This window comes from Mustela lutreola, chromosome 5 (genome assembly GCF_030435805.1).
Source record: "Mustela lutreola isolate mMusLut2 chromosome 5, mMusLut2.pri, whole genome shotgun sequence".
In the NCBI taxonomy this organism is placed as follows: domain Eukaryota; kingdom Metazoa; phylum Chordata; class Mammalia; order Carnivora; family Mustelidae; genus Mustela; species Mustela lutreola.
The window spans coordinates 86434994-86456034 of record NC_081294.1 but is presented as its reverse complement, the minus strand read 5'-3'; the positions used below and the strand labels follow the sequence as shown (position 1 = coordinate 86456034).

At 40.7% G+C, this 21041-nt stretch overlaps 1 protein-coding gene across 1 annotated transcript in view; it reads left to right on the top strand.

The window, feature by feature from the left end:
* Nucleotides 1–21041, top strand: part of ANKRD55 (ankyrin repeat domain 55) — a 402288-nt gene that overhangs the window by 117223 nt on the left and 264024 nt on the right. The window contains exons 5-6 of the mRNA XM_059175015.1: nucleotides 11872–11995; nucleotides 13034–13113. The gene's annotated coding sequence lies outside the window, so the exon portion shown is untranslated. The remainder of the gene's footprint in view (nucleotides 1–11871; nucleotides 11996–13033; nucleotides 13114–21041) is intronic.

Genomic DNA, 21041 nt, shown 5'->3' with positions numbered 1-21041 from the left:
GAAAGGAAATTCTAGAAGAGGCTGAGCCTTTCTTTACTCAAAGCAAGAGAAGAAACATGCACAACCGGGGCGGGAAAGCAGGTATACAGATGCTAACTCAGCACCTCCTATATAAGCTCCTAGTGTTGTGGCAGGGCTGGTTCCACATATCTTCTTTTGTGTTTGGTGTTTGGGAGCTGTAACTAAAGCTCCAGCATTATTCTCTGTGTTAATTAGGATATGGATTTGGGCCATTGTAATGACAAGATTCCCAAACACAGTGGCTTAAATAAGAGAAGAGAGTTTCTTTCTTACCTGGAAGCTCAGGTATCCTGTCCAGAGTTGGCTGGTACTTTATGATGTTGGAGATAAAGTGTCTTGTTCCCCTAAATGTTCTTCTGTTATCTTGTTTAAAAATGAAGTTGTTCCATAGCTTTACAGTAAATCTTAAGCATCTAAGACAGTTTGTAGAAAAACAAAGGGAGTAGAGAAGGTCAAGCATGCATTGCAGTGGGTATTGGTAGTATGGTATAGCAGTTACATGGAGGCTTACTGCATGGTTTATAATTTTTCCTCTGCCACTTGCTAGCCACTGAGCTTGGGCAGTTACTTAACCTCTCTGTGCCTAATCTATAAAAAGATGATAATAGTACCTACCTTGTCTTGCTATCGGCTTACATGTATAAATGAGTTAATACATGCACAGTGCTTAGAACAACACCTAGACCATAATTATAATCAATAGCAGACACTGTTGATGCCTTACCCATGTTCATACTTACCACTTTGTAAACTCCAGATAATTTTATACTGTATGATGGTTTTATACTGTGCAAATTTGTGACTGTCTACCTCCAGGCTTTCTTTGGTCTCTTAGGGTATACTCTGCTGCAAGCAAGGCAGACCCTACATGCTTAGAAGTTGGAAGATAGCAAGGAGGTTGAATGGTCCTCAACAGCTTTCTCATTCCTTGGGTGCAACAACTCTGAGGTATTTTCCTATCACCTCACAGAAATCCCAGGACAATTGAGACCTGACTCCTCACACTAGCGACCTGCTCATTGGCATATTCTGTATTGCTTCCTTGCTTTCCATTGGTTATTTTCCCACTCTCCTGATCTTCCTGACATTACCACTCGAATTAACTATTCTTCAGGATAAGCCTTTAGGAAACCCCAACTAAGATACTTGCCCTTTATTATATACACTTCTGTCCAATTACAATGGTCTTAGGTTGAACTCTGATCCTTTTCATGCACCTCCATCTCCTGATGTCCCTCTTCTTACTTTAACAATTACGTCTGCACCAGATTGAGACACAGGCAGACTCCTCTGTCCTTCAACCACGGTCTTCCCCTTGCCTTACACTGACATATGTAGAATCTCATGAAAACCAGGCTACAAAGGAAATGGAATGTTGTGGCAAAGAATATTTAATATCTTTGGGGCTGGCTGTCCTGCCTAACTTCCTTCAGGCTTGTTCTCATTTCTCTTGGGGTCTGCACATATGGCATATTGCTTAGATCCATGCCTGGGTTATGATTGCTCATTAAATCTGAGACATGGGGGGTAGACCCAGGTACACAGCTCTACATCCTGTTGTGATGGATAAGCATTCTCTTTCCATTTCCTCCCTGGGGCACGGAGAGGATGGAAGTGTTTTTCATGAAGACAGGAAATATCTTCACTATGCTTTGTGAACTAGATGGAATTATCCTAGAAAAGCAGTCCCATTGGAGTGAGGAGAGAAGGTATGTGGGCTGGGTTTTCAACTGAATGATTAAACAATAGTGCTCTCTGTGGCCACACCCTACTATTTTACATATGTTGTTGGGACCAGGACAACCTGGAGAGATAAAATTAATGTTGCCTTTTTAAAAATATGCTATCATTTCACCTACATTTATGTAAGACCCAGTTCCAAGAGTCCCAAAGACAACACAGATAATCCTCATTTTGTAGGATTCAGTATACGTGCATTTCAGTCACTACAGTTCAGTTACTTTAGTAAAATAAAAGCAGCCCCCTCCAACAACACAGTTAAAATTTCAGTTACCGTGGCATATCAACTGTGAGTAGTGACAAAGATTATGAACTTAGCTGCTAATTGGTCAGTATACAAATCACTTCTTAAATATGTGCGTTATGATTAGTTATTTACCAATTATCTCACTTCTTTCAAACTCAGCTGGTGCTTGGTCATTGTGCATCTGTTACTCAATTTACCCACAGAGAGCAAACTGTATTTTTGTGTTGCCTTCTTGTCTTCAGTGATAACCCGTGTGACAATTTACAAGATAATCAGTGAAATGAATTGGCTAACAAAAATGGAAAAGAAAAAAGAAAGGAGGGGCGCCTGGGTGGCTCAGTGGTTAAGCCGCTGCCTTCGGCTCAGGTCATGATCTCAGGGTCCTGGGATCGAGTCCCGCATCGGGCTCTCTGCTCAGCAGGGAACCTGCTTCCTCCTCTCTCTCTCTCTGCCTGCCTCTCTGCCTACTTGTGATTTCTCTCTGTCAAATAAATAAATAAAATCTTTAAAAAAAAAAAAAAAAAAGAAAAAAGAAAGGAAAAGTGTTAAGGTAGGAAGTAAAATTCAAATTGAATGTAAATGGATTTTAGGAAATATAAGTGAGCCTGGGAAGGTTAACCTTGGAGCCATTTTAAAGATTCAAGATAGGCAGCCAAAGGAACTTAGTAGAAGTGACCTTACCACCATAAATGAAGAAAATTATAAAACAATGAAGATGTCCAAGAGGACATGATGCCAGCAAAAAATAATCATATCAAAGAGGCACATAGATATTTCACAGCATTAAAAGTGCAAAGCACAACATGGTGAAGCTGACCCAAATTTAGAAAGGAGACCAACAATTTACCAAGGCATGGAAAAAGTACTTGCTCTGTGTTGTAAGTTATATGACAAGAAGGCAGGCACTACTCTAATTACCCTAGATAAATTTTTATAAGAAATAAAAATACTTTAATTCTCAATATTTCCAATTAATTAAATTACAGTGTGCTAAATATTTGTTTTACTATTTTTTCATTTCCCTATACATTTATAACTGACAGTGAGAGTGTTTTTAATATTTTGACAAAAATTTCTAAAGGTCATGGACCAATTGTAATTTTCTCCAGTGTTTCTTAAGATCATTTTGCACAGTTTCAGTCTGCATGTCATTTTTACAATACTGCATAACAGTGCAAGGACTGCCTGTACTTCGGGTTTTATCTTTTTTATTAGGAATGTGAAAACCACGTGGGCTTTAGATCCTGTGTGCCTGGGTTCACAGCCTTCCTCTAACACTGAACTACTTGCTGTCTGCTGCTGGTGTTTTCAAATACACCAACCTATCTGAGATTTAGTGTTCTTATTTGAAAAACAGAAATAATTATATTTACCACATAGAGTTCTTGATGCCAGAGAGGAGAAGGCCTCTGGAAATACTCTTGACATTTAGGAAACATTCAATAAATAAGTTTCAAGAAAGTGGAGACCCTGTCTCTTTTCTTCATTGTAGTATCCCTGGTGCTTAGAACAAAGCTTTACATGGAATAGTTGCTCAATAAATATTTGGTGTGTAAAAGATTGAAGAGTCACATTTAGTATTCAAAACATTTAGTGACTTGTTTGTCTTCTTGTTTTCTTACTTTCTGGATGCTGTACAGCTTCAGAGAGTTGAAGAAATCATGAGACCCAGTTCTACTGAGAACATAGGAGGTTTGTTATTGACCTGTGATTCTGTCTTTCTCTTACGGTCATTTCTGCCTTGTTTTTCCCTGCCTGTTTTGTTGAGGTGCACTCAGCAAGGTTAACATTTTTCATGTAAGTAAGGAAATCATACATTAAGGAAAATCATACATTAAGGAAAAACATTAAGGCTTTAAACATGAGAAAGGAAAAGAACAATTTGCAAATCAACTTAAGAAATATTTGGAAAACTGCAACTACACTAGTAATCAAGGAAATAGAAGTCAAAACCAGAAGTTGTTCTCTTTGTGATCACATTTTCACAGATTCCCAGGGTGATGAAAGCAGAGAGTAGTTAGAGTGCAGACCCTCTTCTCAACTGCTTTTTGCTTGTGAGCATTGCTATAACCCTTTTAGAAAGCAACTAGGACCCAAGGATCATTGGCCGTTGACTTAGTAATTCTACTTCTGGAAATTGATCCCAAGAATTCAATGCAGATGAAACTTTAACATGAAGATTTTAATCACAGCGCTATTTGTAGGAGTGGAGATGGGAAACCACATGTATGTTTGACAGTGGGAATTGTTAAAGTGGAAGAGGGTATATGCACTTTCTATTCTGCAGTGTATGTCTGTAAAGTGTTTGGGTATAAAGAGTATATGTCTGCAAATGTGACAGACCATTGTATATAAAAAATATTTTTAATTACATGTAAAATCCAAATAACTGATACCGTAATGCCCCCTTGAAAGAAAATATTCCAAATGTGAATAGTGACCATTTATTATGGTTCCACCGTATTCCAGAGGCTTTGAATTCTTTGAATATTTTGTCTCTGATTCTCATAACAATCCTGCAACATAGATATTGTTGTGCCTGTTTTACAGATGATCATATGAGACTGAGAGAGCCAGGTAGCTTTTCTGATGCCCCAGCTAGTTGTGTACATCTGCCTGCCAGTAAAACCTGCCCTTTCAGGCTCAACACGCCCTTTTCCTCGGTTCAGAGTTTGTTCTGTTCTGTTCTGGTTTTTAATTACGAGAAAAAAAATTTTAAATTTCTCTGTTTTTATGTTTATTTAGAAGCATAGATGATTTTAATAATGATCATAAACCTGGCTAAAAGGAAACAGTGCAACCTTCCTAAGTTGTTTATTCACTGAGCATCCATTGCTACCAAATAAAGAACCCCTATCCCTGCTCATTGGATAGGGCTCTATACTGAAATCTGTGTGAGCGAGCAGACTACATGTATCAAACCTTTTGAAGTTCTAAAAGGCAACATGCTCAAGTTTTAAGTGCTTGTATCCAACTTCTTACATAAAAGTTTTTATCTACTTATTTTACTATCATTATTATTTTAAATCTTAAAAGAGCTAAAAACCTTCAATAAAATTCATGCTTCCTCAGTCACAGATTTAGTATCTTAGTTAAAAAATGGGGCCAGGAGTAAGGGGTGGTCATTGTTTTGCATGGTTGATATGGAAAATGTAGCACACGTCCAGCATTCTTTGGGAAAGGAAGTAGAAGCTTCCCTATCAGATGTTTTGGAAAGAAGGTAACTGCGGAATAGGCTGGAAGTGCCAATCGGGAGCTTTCCAAAAGTACTTCCATTGATTCTTGTTGAATATTCATGGACTTGAAACTTTCTGCCTCTGATTGTCCTTTCTCTGAGTCTGGCAGGCTGCAGCCAACGGTTTTCTGGTTGTTTTCCTGAGGATTTGGTGGTGGTGTTTTTGCTGCACATTGCATTGTGTGAGTGAGTGAGTGAGCCAGTGAGTGAGTGTTGTGTGTATGTTAGAGCACACCCAGATCCTGGGCATTTATAGAGCATTGCCTTCAGGGGCTGTTTACTCTGGACCCTCTCCAGGATACCAGACTTGTTCTAGATGATTCCTCCTGACAAAAGGACAAGGCTTGGCTCATCCTCAAAGATTATTCAGATTATGCACCTTGCCCGTTTATTTGCGTTTTGCTCTAGGGGGTATCCTGCAAGACCCCAGAAGAACTTAGAAGATGCATACATTTTGCTTTCCCTGCACCCAAAGAGAGCCTCCTGAGCAGCTTCTAAGGAAGCAAGTAGAAATGTTTGGCTGGGGCAGCTCCAGCTTGACCTTCCTACAAAGTTCAAAAGGTTATTTGGTCAGTGACTCCCTCCTGCAACCTGCTTGCGTGCAGCCACAGATTGAACTGCAGGACTGTCTGCCACGAAGATCATTTAAAGGAAGGTGCCTTCAGAGTGCAGTGCATTGTGGGGAACTTGCTAAAAAGAAGTGATCTTTTTCTTCTTAGAGAGGGAACAAATGTGGCAAGGAGTCAAAACATCAATTAAAATATACAATTGGCTCCATTTACATGACAAGCTTTGAGTCCTGCCTTAGTCACTGAACAGTAGCTTTCTCTGGGGCTCGGGAAGCTTCAGGCTGGCCTACTGGAGACTGCTTGGTCCTTTCTCTCTCAGCAGTAATAACATTCACGGTGATGTACATCCCACCAACACCATTCAGCCCTGGAGGAAGTTTAGTTTGGCTGATTTAAACTTAAAAAAAGGGAAAGGAAACTTTTTTTTCCCCGTGCTTTTCTTCTAGATTAGGCTGCAGTTTTGAATTAGTTGTTGTAATCACCTGTACTTATTTTTTTTCTAAAGATTTTATTTATTTATTTGACAGAGAGATCACAAGTAGATGGAGAGGCAGGCAGAGAGAGAGAGAAAGGGAAGCAGGCTCCCTGCTCAGCAGAGAGCCTGATGTGGGGCTCGATCCCAGGACCCTGAGATCATGACCTGAGCCGAAGGCAGAGGCTTAACCCACGGAGCCACCCAGGTGCCCCTCACCTGTACTTATTTATATGTTGAAAAGGCAGTGTCAGGTGTGGATCATAACTTGGCCAGCGCTGGTAAGATCACAGATGAGGTGGGAGATGATTGTAAATTGTTTCCATGAGTGCTGTTACTTATTTTCTTATTGAACCCTTTTTCTCTGTATAGTATTTGGTGTACATGCAGGAATATGGTCAATTTTACAAACTTTATGTAAAGAAGATAGTTTTCAGAGAAACTGGAAAAACTGTATGTAACAATAAAGGGATGGATGCATTCAAGAATGGCAAGAGTTTGCAAACTTTCTTTATAGGGCCTGATAGCATAATTTTAAGATTGTGGGCCATTTGATCTCCATCACAACTGCTCAGTTTTATTATTATAGTGCAGAAGACGATAGCAGTCTATGAGTGAGACTGTGTTCCAATAAAACTTTATTTATGAAGCCAGGAAGTAGTTTTCAGGCCCACTGTTTGCGATTTTCTTAATTATGGTATAATCCGTTTCATTCATGCATCTGGTATCTTGCTTTCAGCTGAACGTAAGGAAAAGCCCAACTAAAGATAGCTTAAAATACACATTATCTTGAGTAAGAAGAAACCTCATCATAGGAAAGTCCCCAGGGCTGGTTAAGTAAAGCAGTTTGATGATGTTATCAAAGGCCCAAGATTTTTTTTCTCTTTCTACTCTCCCACCTTTGGCTCATTGGCTTATTCTCAGGCTGACCTGCTTCATAGTCAAAAGATGGCTGCCACAGTTCTAATGTTATAAGTGGAGGGAACAACATCCAGTAGAAAAATTAGACTTTTTCTTTTTTCTTTTTTTTTAAGATTTTATTTATTTATTTGACAGAGAGAGATCACAAGTAGGCAGAGAGGCAGAGAGAGAGAGGAGGAAGCAGGCTCCCCGCTGAGCAGAGAGCCTGATGTGGGACTCGATCTCAGGACCCTGAGATCATGACCTGAGCCAAAGGCAGCGGCTTAACCCACTGAGCCACCCAGGCGCCTCCCCCCATCTTTTTTTCTAAGAGCAAGAAAATCTTTCCAAGAAGAGCCTTCCATTTCATAGACCATGTCTTATTGACCAGAACTGGGACATAACATTTCAAGAAGGATTTGGAGTAGGTCACTGTGTTAGTTGTCTGAAGCTCTTACGACATCAAACTCAGTGATATAAAACAATAGAAATTTATTCCGTCACAGTTTTGGAGTCCACAAGTCCACAATCAGTATCACTAGGCTGAAATTAAGGCATTGATAGGGCTGTGCTCTCTCTGGAGGTTCTAGGGGGGAATCCATTCCTTGTCTCTTCCATTCGGTGGCTGTTGACATTCCTTGGCATGTGGCTACCTCAGTTGCGTCTTCAGCGGTCTCCGCTCTATTTTCATATCACCTTCTCCCTTGTGTACCTATGTGAAATCTCCTTTTGCCTCTCTTTCTCTCTTTTAATGTGAAACTTTTTTTCTTTTTTAAGATTTTATTTATTTATTTGACAGACAGAGATCACAAGTAGGCAGAGAGGCAGGCAGAGAGAGGGGAAGGCAAGCAGGCTCCCTGCTGAGCAGAGAGCCCGATGTGGGGCTCGATCCCAGGACACTGAGATCATGACCCAAGCCAAAGGCAGAGGCTTTAACCCTCTGAGCCACCCAGGCGCTCCTAAAGTGGAACTTTTCAAATTCGCTTTGTGCGGGACCATACTGTCTTCTCTGTGGTAGTCCATTTTTGGCTTGTGTGCTGTGGAAGCTCTCTCTCTTACAAGGATGCTGATGATGGCAATTAGGGCCACCCAGATAATTCAGCGGGATCCTTAACTTAAACACATCTGGAAAGACCCATTTTCCAAATAAGGTGACATTTATAGGTCCAAGGGTTAGGACCTGATAGCTTTGGGGTCCACTTTTCAAACTGCCTCAGTCATGGAGAGCTTTGTCAATGTAAAAAACATTGCCACTGCCTGAAAGACAGCCATCATGCCAGTTACCAGTAAGAGAGAACTACCTTGACTATTCTGTATTAATGAAGATTTACTTACATGAAATAAGGCAGGTGTGGACCAAAAACTACTGGATTCAGCCAGCAGGGAAAATCTGGAGTAGGACTATTAGGTAAACAGCAGTATCTGATATAGCATATGTGTTTGGCTATTGTTGTATTGAAGCTTACAATGACTTAAGAAAATAATGTGTATACAATAAGGTAGGAAAAAACTTTTATCTATAGTGTGGTCACAACACAGGAAAATACTCTTGAGCATAAAAAAAAGATGAAGAGATAATAGAAATAATACACTAAAAAATCACTATTGGTTGGGGTGCCTGGCCTGTTCTGTTGGAAGAGCATGTGACTCTTGATTTTAGGGTCTTGAGTTCAAGCCCCACATTGGAAGTAGAGATGGCTAAAAAAATAAATAAACTCTCTCTCTCTCTCTCTCTTTTTTTTAAAAGATTCTATTTATTTATTTGACAGAGAGAGAGATAGTGAGAGCAGGAACACCAGCAGGGGAGTGGGAGAGGAAAAACAGGCTTCCCGCTGAGCAGGGAGCCTGACGCAGGGCCGGATCCCAGGACCCTGAGATCATGACCTGAGCTGAAGGCAGATGCTTAACAACTGAGCCACCCAGGGGCCCCTAAATAAACTTAAAAAGAAATAAATCTTTAAAAAAATTACTGGAGGTTGTGTAGAGTTAGTGGGAATATGGATGACTAATTTTTTTCCTCTCCTTTTTTGTAATTTCTAAAATCTTAATAAAAAGTATATATATATATATATATTGCTTAAATTAAAAATACATTTTAATAATAAACCAATAGCATTATATCATTAGATTATAATACTGGGTTTAAAAAAATATTTCCATTTATTTTGTATCATTTCACTTAATTTATCTCTTGTTTTACTGTATCATGAAATTATGCAGAATATCCACAGATTCTGCCCAAATTTTTCTGCTTTCACAGAGACCCAAACCCCTCACCTATGTTGTCACTAGCTATCTTTCTGAACCACAGGTTGTGACATCCACTATGCTTCTTATCAAAACATTTAATGTCTCTCTCTTGCTTTAGAAAATTTTTCCTTCCTTTTTTCCCTCTCCCCCTCTCTTTTCTTTCTTTCTTTCTTTCTTTCTTTCTTTTTCTTTCTTTCTTTCTTTCTTTCTTTCTCTTCCCTCCCTTCCTGTTCCCTCCTCACCCTTCTCTTCCCTTCTCTTCTTTTTCTTGGCTCTCATCGTTCTCTAAGACCTCGTTCACATCCTTTTTCAAAGTCCCTGACACTGGATACCCACAACATTCAGCCCTGTTCCTCTTGCACCCATCTTGGCCCATGAAATGCCCTTTCATGCTCTTCCCCAAGCAGGTCTCTAAGTCTGTGCTCCCAGATGGAGGGGAAACATCCATTTCCACCTGAAAACTTACTGGAAATGCAAATTCTCAGGCCCCACCACACACCTACTCAATCAGAAACTCTAAGAGTGAGCCTATGTATTGATGCGTGTCTTAACAAGCCTTCTAGGTAATTTTGAAGTGTGCTAGAGTTTGAAAGCCCCTGGGCTACCTCTCTTTGTCCTACTTTTTTCATTATTGCATTCATGTATCTGTGGCAATCATCATTGCTAGAATAGCCACTGTATTATTCTTCCTAGAGAATTAATTTGTAAACCAATTATACAAGCATGTATAATGCCAGCCGTTAGCCTTCCAATGAATAACATAGCTGTATTACCTATATTCCTATGATTTCCTTGCTATCTCAGTCATTTTTTCTTTAAGTAAACTGTTCTTGTCCAGTTTTTAGGTATTTTATCTATACAAGTCAATAAACCTGCGCAATAATGAACATCCTTTCTTTATGACCCACTAGATCACTTATTCTAAAGTCTAAATGCCTGCTTTGAGCCCACTATTGCCCATGATTCAAAGCCATTCCTTCAGCTGTGGTCCATTGAATAGGCCTGGTAACACATGGCCGTCCTTCTGTTTCTTCTCTCTTCCTCAGCTAAACCAAAAATATACACAAAAGAATCATGGCCAGTGTGTCTAGACACTTAAGAGAGCTCCTCCCCTTCATTTGTAGTTTTATAATCACAGACAATTCATCTTTTCTCAGAGTCTTGAATTCATCATTGGTAGAAGTAGATATGGTAAGGTTTTTCCCTTTTGCACACATGGACTCTCATGTGCTGGAATTTATGTGATTCTACAGAGCTCTATCATGAGGGAAGACATGGGTCCTATTTTTTTGTCCTCTGGCATCTGAAGAAAGTGTGTTTTGACCTCTGATCAGCACCTAACCCCATGCCTGGCACATAGTAAGGGTTTAATAAAAAATTATTGGATAAATAGAAGAAATAATGGAAAGAACAATGGAAGGATAGAAAGGAGAAAGGAAGAGAAGAGAAGGAGAAGGGATTGAGAGAGGGAGGAATGAGAAGAGGAAGGGGAGGAAAAGTGGTGTAGGGAGAGAGGAGCAATGGAGATGGCCAAGTATAAATCAGACCTAGCTCTGGATGTGGCGAAGTACTTCAGAGAAACAGATAGCACTGGAATTCTAATACCTATCCTGAGCTAGAGGGGGGGGGGGGGGGGGCTTTAACAGTAAATTAACTATTCAATTTCGTTTCTTCCCTAGAGGATATTTTCAGCAGTTCCTCCCAGGTGTAAAGGGCAAGGCTTCTCAGAGAGTCTGAGAAAAGGGCTTTGTGAACCGTAGAGCAAGAATGCAAATGGTGATTAACTAAGATACCGCAAGCAAGGGCAAGTCTCCTGAGCAGTCTCAGGAGAGACTCTTTTGCCTTCTTTTTGTCATTTGAGTTCTCAAAATTATCCTCAGTTTAGACCAAATCAACCTCAAATGTCTATGATTAAAATTTCCACTCTGAAAATCTGAGCAATTTAGGAATTGTAGGAACTGGACCATCTGGAGATAATTTATAAATAACACTCGCATTTCAAATCGCCCATCTTCCCAAAGAGTCCTCTGTCCTGTCAATGGGACTGCTGCCAAGGCCCAAACTGCTAAATTGGGCCAGTGACACTAAAGTTGCTGGTGGGAGCTTCTTATCTCTGATTCGTCCAAGAATTTGGGACAGTTCATTGAAACATATATTTTTCCTCATGTAAAATGTAGGCTAAAAGTTACTGACTGTTTTTAGGTTGGGAAAGGTTTTCAGGATTTTAATGCATGTGATTTACTCAACTTTTACTTTGTCTATTCCTAACATAAACAAAACTCAAATCAAATACTAAATAGAATCCAGAATATCCTGGATACATGGTAAGGTTTGGGGGGCATTAAAAAATGACTAAGCCCTCTGTTTCTTTTTCATTAAATTCTGTTGACATAAAAGAGAGCCATTAATACCATCTCTTTTTCCTCTTTTCTTTCAGGTCAGCACAACCTTACCCACCGCAATGTGTTTCTGAAGTGCAGGTCCAGCAGCTGTGTTAAACTATACACTTGATGCTTTATGGGACCAAGGCAGATTAGATCATGCAGAGATGACCAGCCTGGGTAATGATCCCTTAAACCATATGTCTATGGAGTTGTCATATCACAGGGATTATGTTGTGTCTGTGCCCTGATTATTGCTCAGGGAGAGGCAAAGTTTAAAAATGATCATGTTCAAAGAAAGCCCTACAACCTGTGATCTCTGGGATCCCACCAGGTCCCACATCCCATATTCCAAATACACACATATAGACCTTCCTTGCTCCTAGCTGGGGGCTCTGAATTCATACATATGCCTTTAGCCAGGCTGTGTGGATTGAGGGGTCTTTGAATTACTTCTCTACTAAAGGCAGTTGACAAAATTGATGAACCTGGTATAGGAGAGCATCATATATTGAACACATTGCATGAGAAACAAGAAATTTATAAAAGAGGACTTTCCTGGAGTTGGGGTGAAAACTATTTTCATTTGGGCAATATATTGTATAACATGCCAGGATGTGCCATTTCTAACCTAATGTGTATGGTGTACACGTAGAGACAGAACATATAACCATTTCTGAGAACACTGTTTGGCCAGAAAATCATTCAAAAAGGTAGTTTCGTGAAGGGACTCTCTTCTTTTTTTCTCTGGGTCCCACAGAATTATTCTTTGCGTGGCCTTCACACCTTCCCTTTGTTCCCCTGACATTTTGTAGCATTGGTTTTCAAATGGATAAAGTTCCCATGGATGTATATCAGCATTTCTAGGAGGAAATGTATGTATACTTTGAGAAAAAAAAAAAAAAGGTGTTTCATATTATCATAGAATTTCTTAACTAGGGAACCAATATAAGTCTGCTATTCCTGTAACGTAAGCAAACAGAGTAAAGGTTGACAAATTCCCATAGCTGGAGGGAGTCTACATCAGTGAGTAAGCCTTCTAAGGGAGCACCTGATAGGAGCAGGGTCTCATTTCCTTAGGAGGGTAATGTCAAGATTTTCCTGGGTGGTCAAGCATAGCATTTTTGTTTATACAAGAGGAAATGGATTTTTTTCTTAGAGGTTCAAAACACTTCTGGGCAAAACTAATAATAGGAGATGCCTGTATCTCTCCTATAGGATGAACTGAGACAGGAGTCTTGCTGCTAAGGTAGGAGCAGAATACTCAGGACCCATGTGAGAGGATCCAGAAGAGAAAGGTCAGTGTTGTGTGTGAAGACAGCCATGGCTTCAACAATACAGACATTGCTTTCATTGCATGAATGTAGTTGTCCTTGGGAAATGGAAAGAGGAAGAGGATTGAGGACAGTGAGCCCAGAAGGAACCTCAGAATGGGGTTCCTAGGACCTTCGGAGCTGGCAGCCATGAGGCTGCAGTAGCTTTTGTCAAGAAACATCTGTGATGATGTGGGAAGGGATGGGGACGAGGATGCTTCCTAATCCCCACTACTGGTGCCCTGGGTAGGGGATGGGGGCACAGGCCCCATCTGAACAAGCAAACAGCAGAGTTGGTTCCTGGAACTCTTAGCAGAGAGGGAGCTCTCTGTAGGTGACTTCATGAGGTCTATTTTGCAGGGCCTTCTGAACCTGCCCACACATGCTAGTCCCATAGTCTTCATGAGCAGTGGTTCTGGGGAACAAAAAGAGTGAGTTGAATAAGAGTGGTAACACAGGAAACAGTCTCAGAATCATAGCAAGGCAGAGCTAACAAGTGAGTTTTAACAGTGAAAGGAAGAGAAGGCCTAGTGAGTATTGCCAAATGTAACAAAAATCTCCACATCCTCACAACTGATGATGGGAAAAGTGAGAACTACTGAACATAATTTTGGTGGAGAGTTGGAAGGACCCTGTGCTGATGAGAGGTTATGACCTTCCTGTTGTGCTATGGAGGGATAGGAAGCAGGACCAAGGAATACAAGAGGTAAAAAAGGAGGATGGGCACCACTGGCACAGAAACCATTAGAGGTCCTGCCTGAGCCATCCCGAGGCCTTACAAGAGAAAGAAAAAGGATTTGGGAGAATTGCAGTCCAGAGAATTCCCTGGTGGGAGCTCAGCACTTAAGACTCCTAGATTATGGTCTCAAAAGCTGATGTACAAGAGGCCTGCAGAAGGAGATAAGTACATAAAATGGGGGAGAAACCCCAAAGGATCCCAAGACTCTGGGGACAGGTTGGACAAGGAAAGATGTCCCTTCACTGCTAGGGGATCCAACAAGAAGTATATTCTCCAAAGATTTAGGGTATTGCTAAGGTGGCACAGAGTAATCAGACCTCTTCATTTTAAGGAAAACTGAGCCATAAATTAGAAATACCAATAAATATTTTAGAAACATCTTCCCACTCTCTTTGGATATTGATATTTAATGCCAGAATTGCTCGGACCTCAACTAGACTCTCTCCAAACCAAACCAGGCTGCCCTCAAGGCTCTGATTCCTTACCAGCAGCCTAAACAAGTTATGTAAATAGTAACCAGGAAAGAAGGACCTAAGAAAATCTAGTCAGGGAGCACCTTCTTCAGGGTCCTAAATGCAAGGTAGAAAGTGACAATAGTCCAGGGAGGTGCTGTGACAGTGGGAGGAGTAGCAAGGAACAATTCTGGCCAAAATGCTAATCAACACAAAAAGGTGAGAAACTGGAACATATGAAGAAGTGAAGGTAGAGCACAATTAGTATTTTATTGGTAATCACAATAAACAGGCTTTTCCTGAGCTCTTATCAACCAGCTTGGGTCATTTGGGAAAGAAATTGAATATCTTGAGACTTAATTTCTTCCCGCACATAAGAATTGAAGCAAGTGGTCCCTTGGATCCCTTCGTATCCTAACATTCTGTGAATCTGGGGTTTTGGGTAGTTTACAAACTGCAACAGCCTCTCCCAGATTTTCCAGAGTTTATACTATTTCTCTGCTATTTTCTCAGCCAATACTCTGATTCTTCCCATCATCCCAGGAAATATATCCTCTTAGAAAATGCTGGGGATGGGTCCTGTAGTACTGGATAAGAATTCTCACCCAGCAGTGCTACGTTTTCTCTTTGGCCCAGTGTTTTCTATGCATTTGACTCGTAGCATGGTTGACACCATTTCCACCTCATTCATTTACCAAGAATACAATGACATTAGGTTAGACTATGGCTCCATTGCCCAGCCAGACAAGCCAGCCAATCACTGATTTGAAGCCCAGCATCTGAGAGAGAAAGACTGCTGAGTTTTGCTTGGCTTTTTAGTCCAGTGGTCAGATAAAGTGTGCTGGGTGTACTTTAACTGTTACATAATTCTTGTAATTACGGTGGTTTCACTTTGGAGCCCAAGGAAGATGGTGCTCAGTCTGACCTCTGGGCCACCTGGGCCTCCCCTTGGTCATGCCTGTCCTCATATTCAAAAGTGGAGCTATTCTTACTCTACTTACAGTAGTGGACTCTGTAGCAGGACTTTTGGGGTGCATTTTATTTCCTCAGTCTTTTCTGGAACCCAGTATTTGTTCATTCATGCCCTCATTGAATACCTTCTATGAAGAAGACACTTTGTGGGATATTATGAAAATGACTCTTTTGGTGTTCCTGTAAGGTTTGTTTATCTGATCCTCTAACCCAGGGGTCAGAAAACCACAGGTCATGTACCACATCCAGCCCTCTGACTGTTTTTATACAACATTACAAATTTAGAATATTTTGTACATTTTTAAATGGTTGAAAATATTTTAAAAATATAATACTTGTTAGATGTGAACATTTTACTCAGTTCAGACTTCAGTGTCTCTAAATAAAGCTAGAGTAGAACCCAGCTGTGGTAGGTAGAATCTAAAATGACTCCCAGTGATGTTCCCTCTTGTATAATCTCCTCCCCTTGAGTATAGGCAAAAACTGTGAATATAATGAGGTTTCACTCCTGTGATTAAGTTACATTGTATGGAAAGAGGGATTTTTGTAGGTGTAATTAAGGTTACTAATCAGATGACTTTGGTTTAGTCTTTGGGGGAATTACTCAGATGGGCCTAAACTAATCATGTGAGCCCTTTAAAAGTAAAGAGTTCTTCCTGGCTGGGAGTAGAAGAGGAAGTTATAGAGATGTCCTCCAGCTGGTCTGGAAGAGAGCAAACATTCATATTATGAACAGACTATGAGAGACCTGAGAGAGGCCTCTGAAAACTGATTATGGCCCCCACTGACATGTAGCAAGGAAGCTGGGATATCAATCTTACAGCCCCAAGGAGCAGGATTCTTCCAATACCTTGAGTGCATGTGGAAGCAAATTCTTCTCCAGGGCCAGCAGATGAGAGCCCTTCTGGCCATCAATTTCTATCAGGCCTGTCAGACCCTAAGTAGAGAACTCAGCTAAGCTCACCTAGACTTCTGACCTATAGAAGTAGAATTAATAAATGAGTATTGTTTTAAGCCACTAAGTTTGTGGCCATTTGTTATGCAGCAGTAAAACAGTAATAAAACAGCCATGGTTATTTATATGCATGTCATTTATGACTACTTTTCTACTGTATTAGCAGACATTAGTTGCAACAGAGACTGCATGGCCCACAAAATTTAAAATATTTACTATCTAGCCCTTTATAAGGAAAGTATATCAATCTGTGTTCTAACCAAAAATGTAACCTCATGTTAGATATGTTTACTCAGAGTTCTGTGACTGACCCAAGGACTTACATTCAGGACCATTCAACAAGCATTCCTTTCATCCAACTAAATTAGGCCAAAAAGCTAGTAGACACCAGGCTATCCTGCAGACCCACTCTCCATTCCAGTTCTTTAAAGGTTTGGGGAGAGAGATAGAGAATGTTCATATATTTAGAGAGAAAAGAAGAAGGCATACCATATTGGAGATTTATATTTTCTACATTATAAATTTCTGTAGTAGTTGAATTTGTGTAATGAATTTTTATTAAATTAATAATAATTACAACCTTATTTTTAAAGGCTATAGTGTGCTTTGCTTTGTTTTCCTTGAGGCAGTGGCCTGCAGAAGATAAGGTATGAAAACAATTGCTTTGTGATCAGAATTTGAATTCGCTCCACTGGTTCTTGATTTTTCTTCTCTCCGTGTTTCCTTTTTACCTTCACAGGGGAGTAAGTCAAGATAATTCAATTCTTCATAGACTAGTATTGGTTATCTAGGAGAGTAATTTTCAACCATTTTAGAATTTTAATACCATCTAACACTGGTGTGTGCGTGAGTACACACACATACACACTCTGAGAGATTTGTTGTTGTATGTATTTAGCTTTTTTTTTTTTTTTTGAGAGAGAGAGAATGAGTGAGTGAGCATGTGCATGGTACAGAGGCAGAGGGAAAGAGAGAATTTTTTTTTTTTTAATTTGACATAGAGAGAGAGAGATCACAGTAGGCAGAGAGGCACGCAGAGAGAGAGGGAAAAGCAGGCTCCCTGCTGAGCAGAGAGCCCGATGCGGGGCTGGATCCCAGAACTCTTGAGATCATGACCTGAGCCGAAGGCAGAGGCTTAACCCACTGAGCCACTCAGGCGCCCCGGAAAGAGAGAATCTTAAGCAGGCTCCATGCTCAGTGCAGAACCCAACATGGGGATCAATCTCATGACCCCGAGATCATGACCTGAGCTGAAATCAAGAGTCAGATACTGAACTGGTGTGAGCCACCCAGGTGCCCATACCTTTTAGCTTTGAATTGAGTTAAAACTCATATGACTCTGAGGATTCGGAGAAGAAACTGAGGAGGATGTTATTAGTGTCTTAGGGCTGCTATTACAAGTTACCACAAACTAGGTGGCTTAAAGACAGAAATTTATTTTCATAGTTTTGGAGGCCAGAACTTGAAATCAAGGTGCTGTCAGAGTTGGTTCTTCTGTTGACTCCAAGGGAGAATCCATTCCGTGCCTTTCTCCTAGCTCCTGGTAGCTTCTAGCAACTCTCAAAATTCCCTTCACTTTTAGCTGTAACAATTCCAGTTTCTGCTTCTGTCTTCACATGGCCTTTTCCTCTGTGTGTCTATATCTCAGATCTCTCTCTGCCTTTATCTTATGAGGACACCTGTCATTGGATTTAGGCCTACCCCAAATCCAGGGTGATCTCATCTTGAGATCCTTAACTTAATTATACCTGCAAAGTCCTATTTGCCAAATAAGGCCACAGTCACAGGTATGAGGCTTAGGACTTGTACATACTTTTTTGGAAGCCGCAGTTCAACCCACTCCAGAGGTATTTAGCATTTTGCCAGAGATGATAAGGAAGACTCTTTCTCAATATCCTAAGTAACAATTAAAATCAACAAATCCATCCTATATTGTAGAAAATTCTTTTTTATTTTATAGAGCTTTATGGATACTCAGCACCTTCCCCTGTGATCCTGTGATTATAGATTGGACAGTTCCTCAATGACAAGGTATATGAGAGATGCAAAACCGTCCACACAATCCTATACGGGTACACCATCTTGTCTTTTCCTTTTTATCCATCTGGACAAAACCAAAGAATGAGGCAACATTAGAACTGTCGAAAGTCAGAGTAGTTATCCTCAAGTGTTAGATCGAGGATAGAACCCCATGGAGTCTTTCTGTAAGTGGGGAATTGTGCTCTCTAGCAGAAGAGTTTGGGTCTCTCTGGAAATGAGTACATGCCCCTTATTGTCCATTTGGCCTTGGGAAAATCTGATGCTGTGATTTGGTTTCTTTCTCTGTAAAGAAGGCATAACAATGCCTTGCTACCTTACCACGGTGTTGTGTGAATTTGCTGACACCCATAAAGCTCCCTGAAAATGAAGAGGCTTACATAAGTCCCTGGTATTATTCACACAGTAAATGTTTTCCCCTGAGAATAAAGTAATAAATGGTACCATTGTGAAGCTGGTGGAACGTGTTCAAAAGTTTCCGTTCGCAACTAGTAGATCAAGTTGTGTATGGCTGTGTGGACTTTCTGTGCTCATGCCAAGCTGCATCCAAAACAGCCAGCACAATGGCCTATGCTGGAATGAAAAGCTGTACTGTAAGGGGCAGCCAGATCATGGCATCACATCACATAGGGCAGTCCTATGTAGCCAGTGACTTTATACGCACCTTTTCTTTCCCACACCTCTTCCAGCAGAAAGAAGCAATAGCAGAGACAGTGGTCACATGGATATCTAATATGGCAGCAGTTGAAAAGCAATTCTTCTTTCCACCTCACTGTCAAACTTCCCAAGGCTAAGGATGGTCATGATTGTGAAGGATTATAATTATAGCTTTTCTTGCTTGCTTGTTTCCTTGCTTGCCTGCTTATTTTGGGGACCAGGAAAGAAATGTTAAATGTCAGATGGGGTACTCAGGTTAAGAACATGTTCTCTTTATAAATACATTCATTTGAGTGGGAGTGTGTGGGAACAGTCTGGACAGAACACCGCTGGCTGACATAGGAGACAGGAGAGGATCTTCGTTCTACCATTATGAGCCCTGGAAATACTCCAGGACATGATACAGGGAAAATGCCTTTCCTCTTTAATTTATTCAGTTTTTAAAAAGATTTATGTATGTATTTTAGAGAAGGGGGGAAGGGCTGAGAGAGAGAGAGAGAATCTCAAGCTGACTTCCTGCTGAGCGTAGAGCCTGATGTAGGGCTTGATCTCGTAATCCTGAGATCATAACCTGAGCCAGAATTAAGAGCCAGACACTCAGCTGACTGAACTACCCTGGGATCCCTGCCTTCCCTCTTTTAGTAAGGTTTGGGACTCTCTGTACTCAGATGTCACATCTGAGGAAATGACAGATATTTTAATTAAATTAGAGGAAGATTAGCTACTGAAGACACTACAACTACTTTTAAAAAGAAACCATGTTTAATTAGAGATGTTTGGGGATTATACTAACAGTCTCACTTGTATCAAGGTTCTTCCCTGAATGGTGAATATTCTCACATTAAAAAGCTAAGAGGAATAACAGAATAATGGAATTTTTGTACTATGAGTGATATTACATTGATATTGAACTATTTGGTAACTTTTCAAATTTTATGAGCAATCTTGCTTTTTCCCCCCTTTCTTTTCAATGGCAACCATGGACAAAGGATATTGAAGTTAATGAGCTTAGGTCAGCAAAAGTAGGAAAGAAAATCTAGATAAATTTAAAGTTGGGTATAATCTTTTCATTTTAATGCAGAGGCTATGGAGGAGTGCTATGCAGCCCACAGTGTACATGGGGTTCCCGGTTCCCTCCCACCCTCCAGTCATATTCTGTTTTCCCACAATCTGTCATTCATTCTTCAGTGCCCATTTGTTGAGCACCCACCATGCTAAAGGTCAAAGTAATAGGCACAGTCACTGTCCTCAAGGGGCCCCTAACCTAGCACAAAGTGACGAGTGTAGTGAGGGAATCACGGTGAGACCTGAAATAACTGAAAGGAATTTCATCATGATGCCTTGCTTCAGGCCTCAACATTCAAGGTCCTGGTACCTTCTACTGACTTGACTTTTCTTCCTGGACTGCCTTCTGCTCCACATATCATGAGAACCATGGCCCAAGAAAGAAGATAGCACCACACAGTTCTTGCCTAGTTCAAGCGAGTTTCACTTACCTCCTGGAGAACGTAGAGCAGTGAGGTACACTGGTCAGAAGAAGGCTCTTATTTCTAGGGAAGCCTTACAACAAGCCTGGAGGACATTGCATGAATATTTCTATGTGACTAGACCCACCTTAGGCACTTTAATTGTTGCCAGAGTTTCTCATTGGTGTACAGTATGGGGACCCAGAGGCTGGACAGTGCTGGTCCTTGGTGACCAAGTTCAGAGGCTCTGAAAGCCAAGCATGCTTATGGGCCTGACAGACATAATCATTTGAACACTATAATATGCTGGCTATGTGGTAAGCTTCGAGGAAGCAGACACTAATATCCTGATGAACTCCCTGGGCTTCTGACCACACAGACTGCCTGCCCCTTTCATGTTAATCCAGTGGCTAGAGGCTAGGCCATCTGGGAAAAGAATAGTTGAGATACAGAGGTGATTGATGGAGAAGGTGGTGCTTTTCTACTTTGTTCCTAAGGCTTGGGGTCTTCATTCAACAATTTCACAGCAGACCCAGTTAGTTACTTACTCTGTATCCAACCTTCTACTTCTTCCCAGGTTTCTTCAGGGAAGCAATATGCCCACTTATTGCCTTGCTTTCCTAGCCTCTGTCACT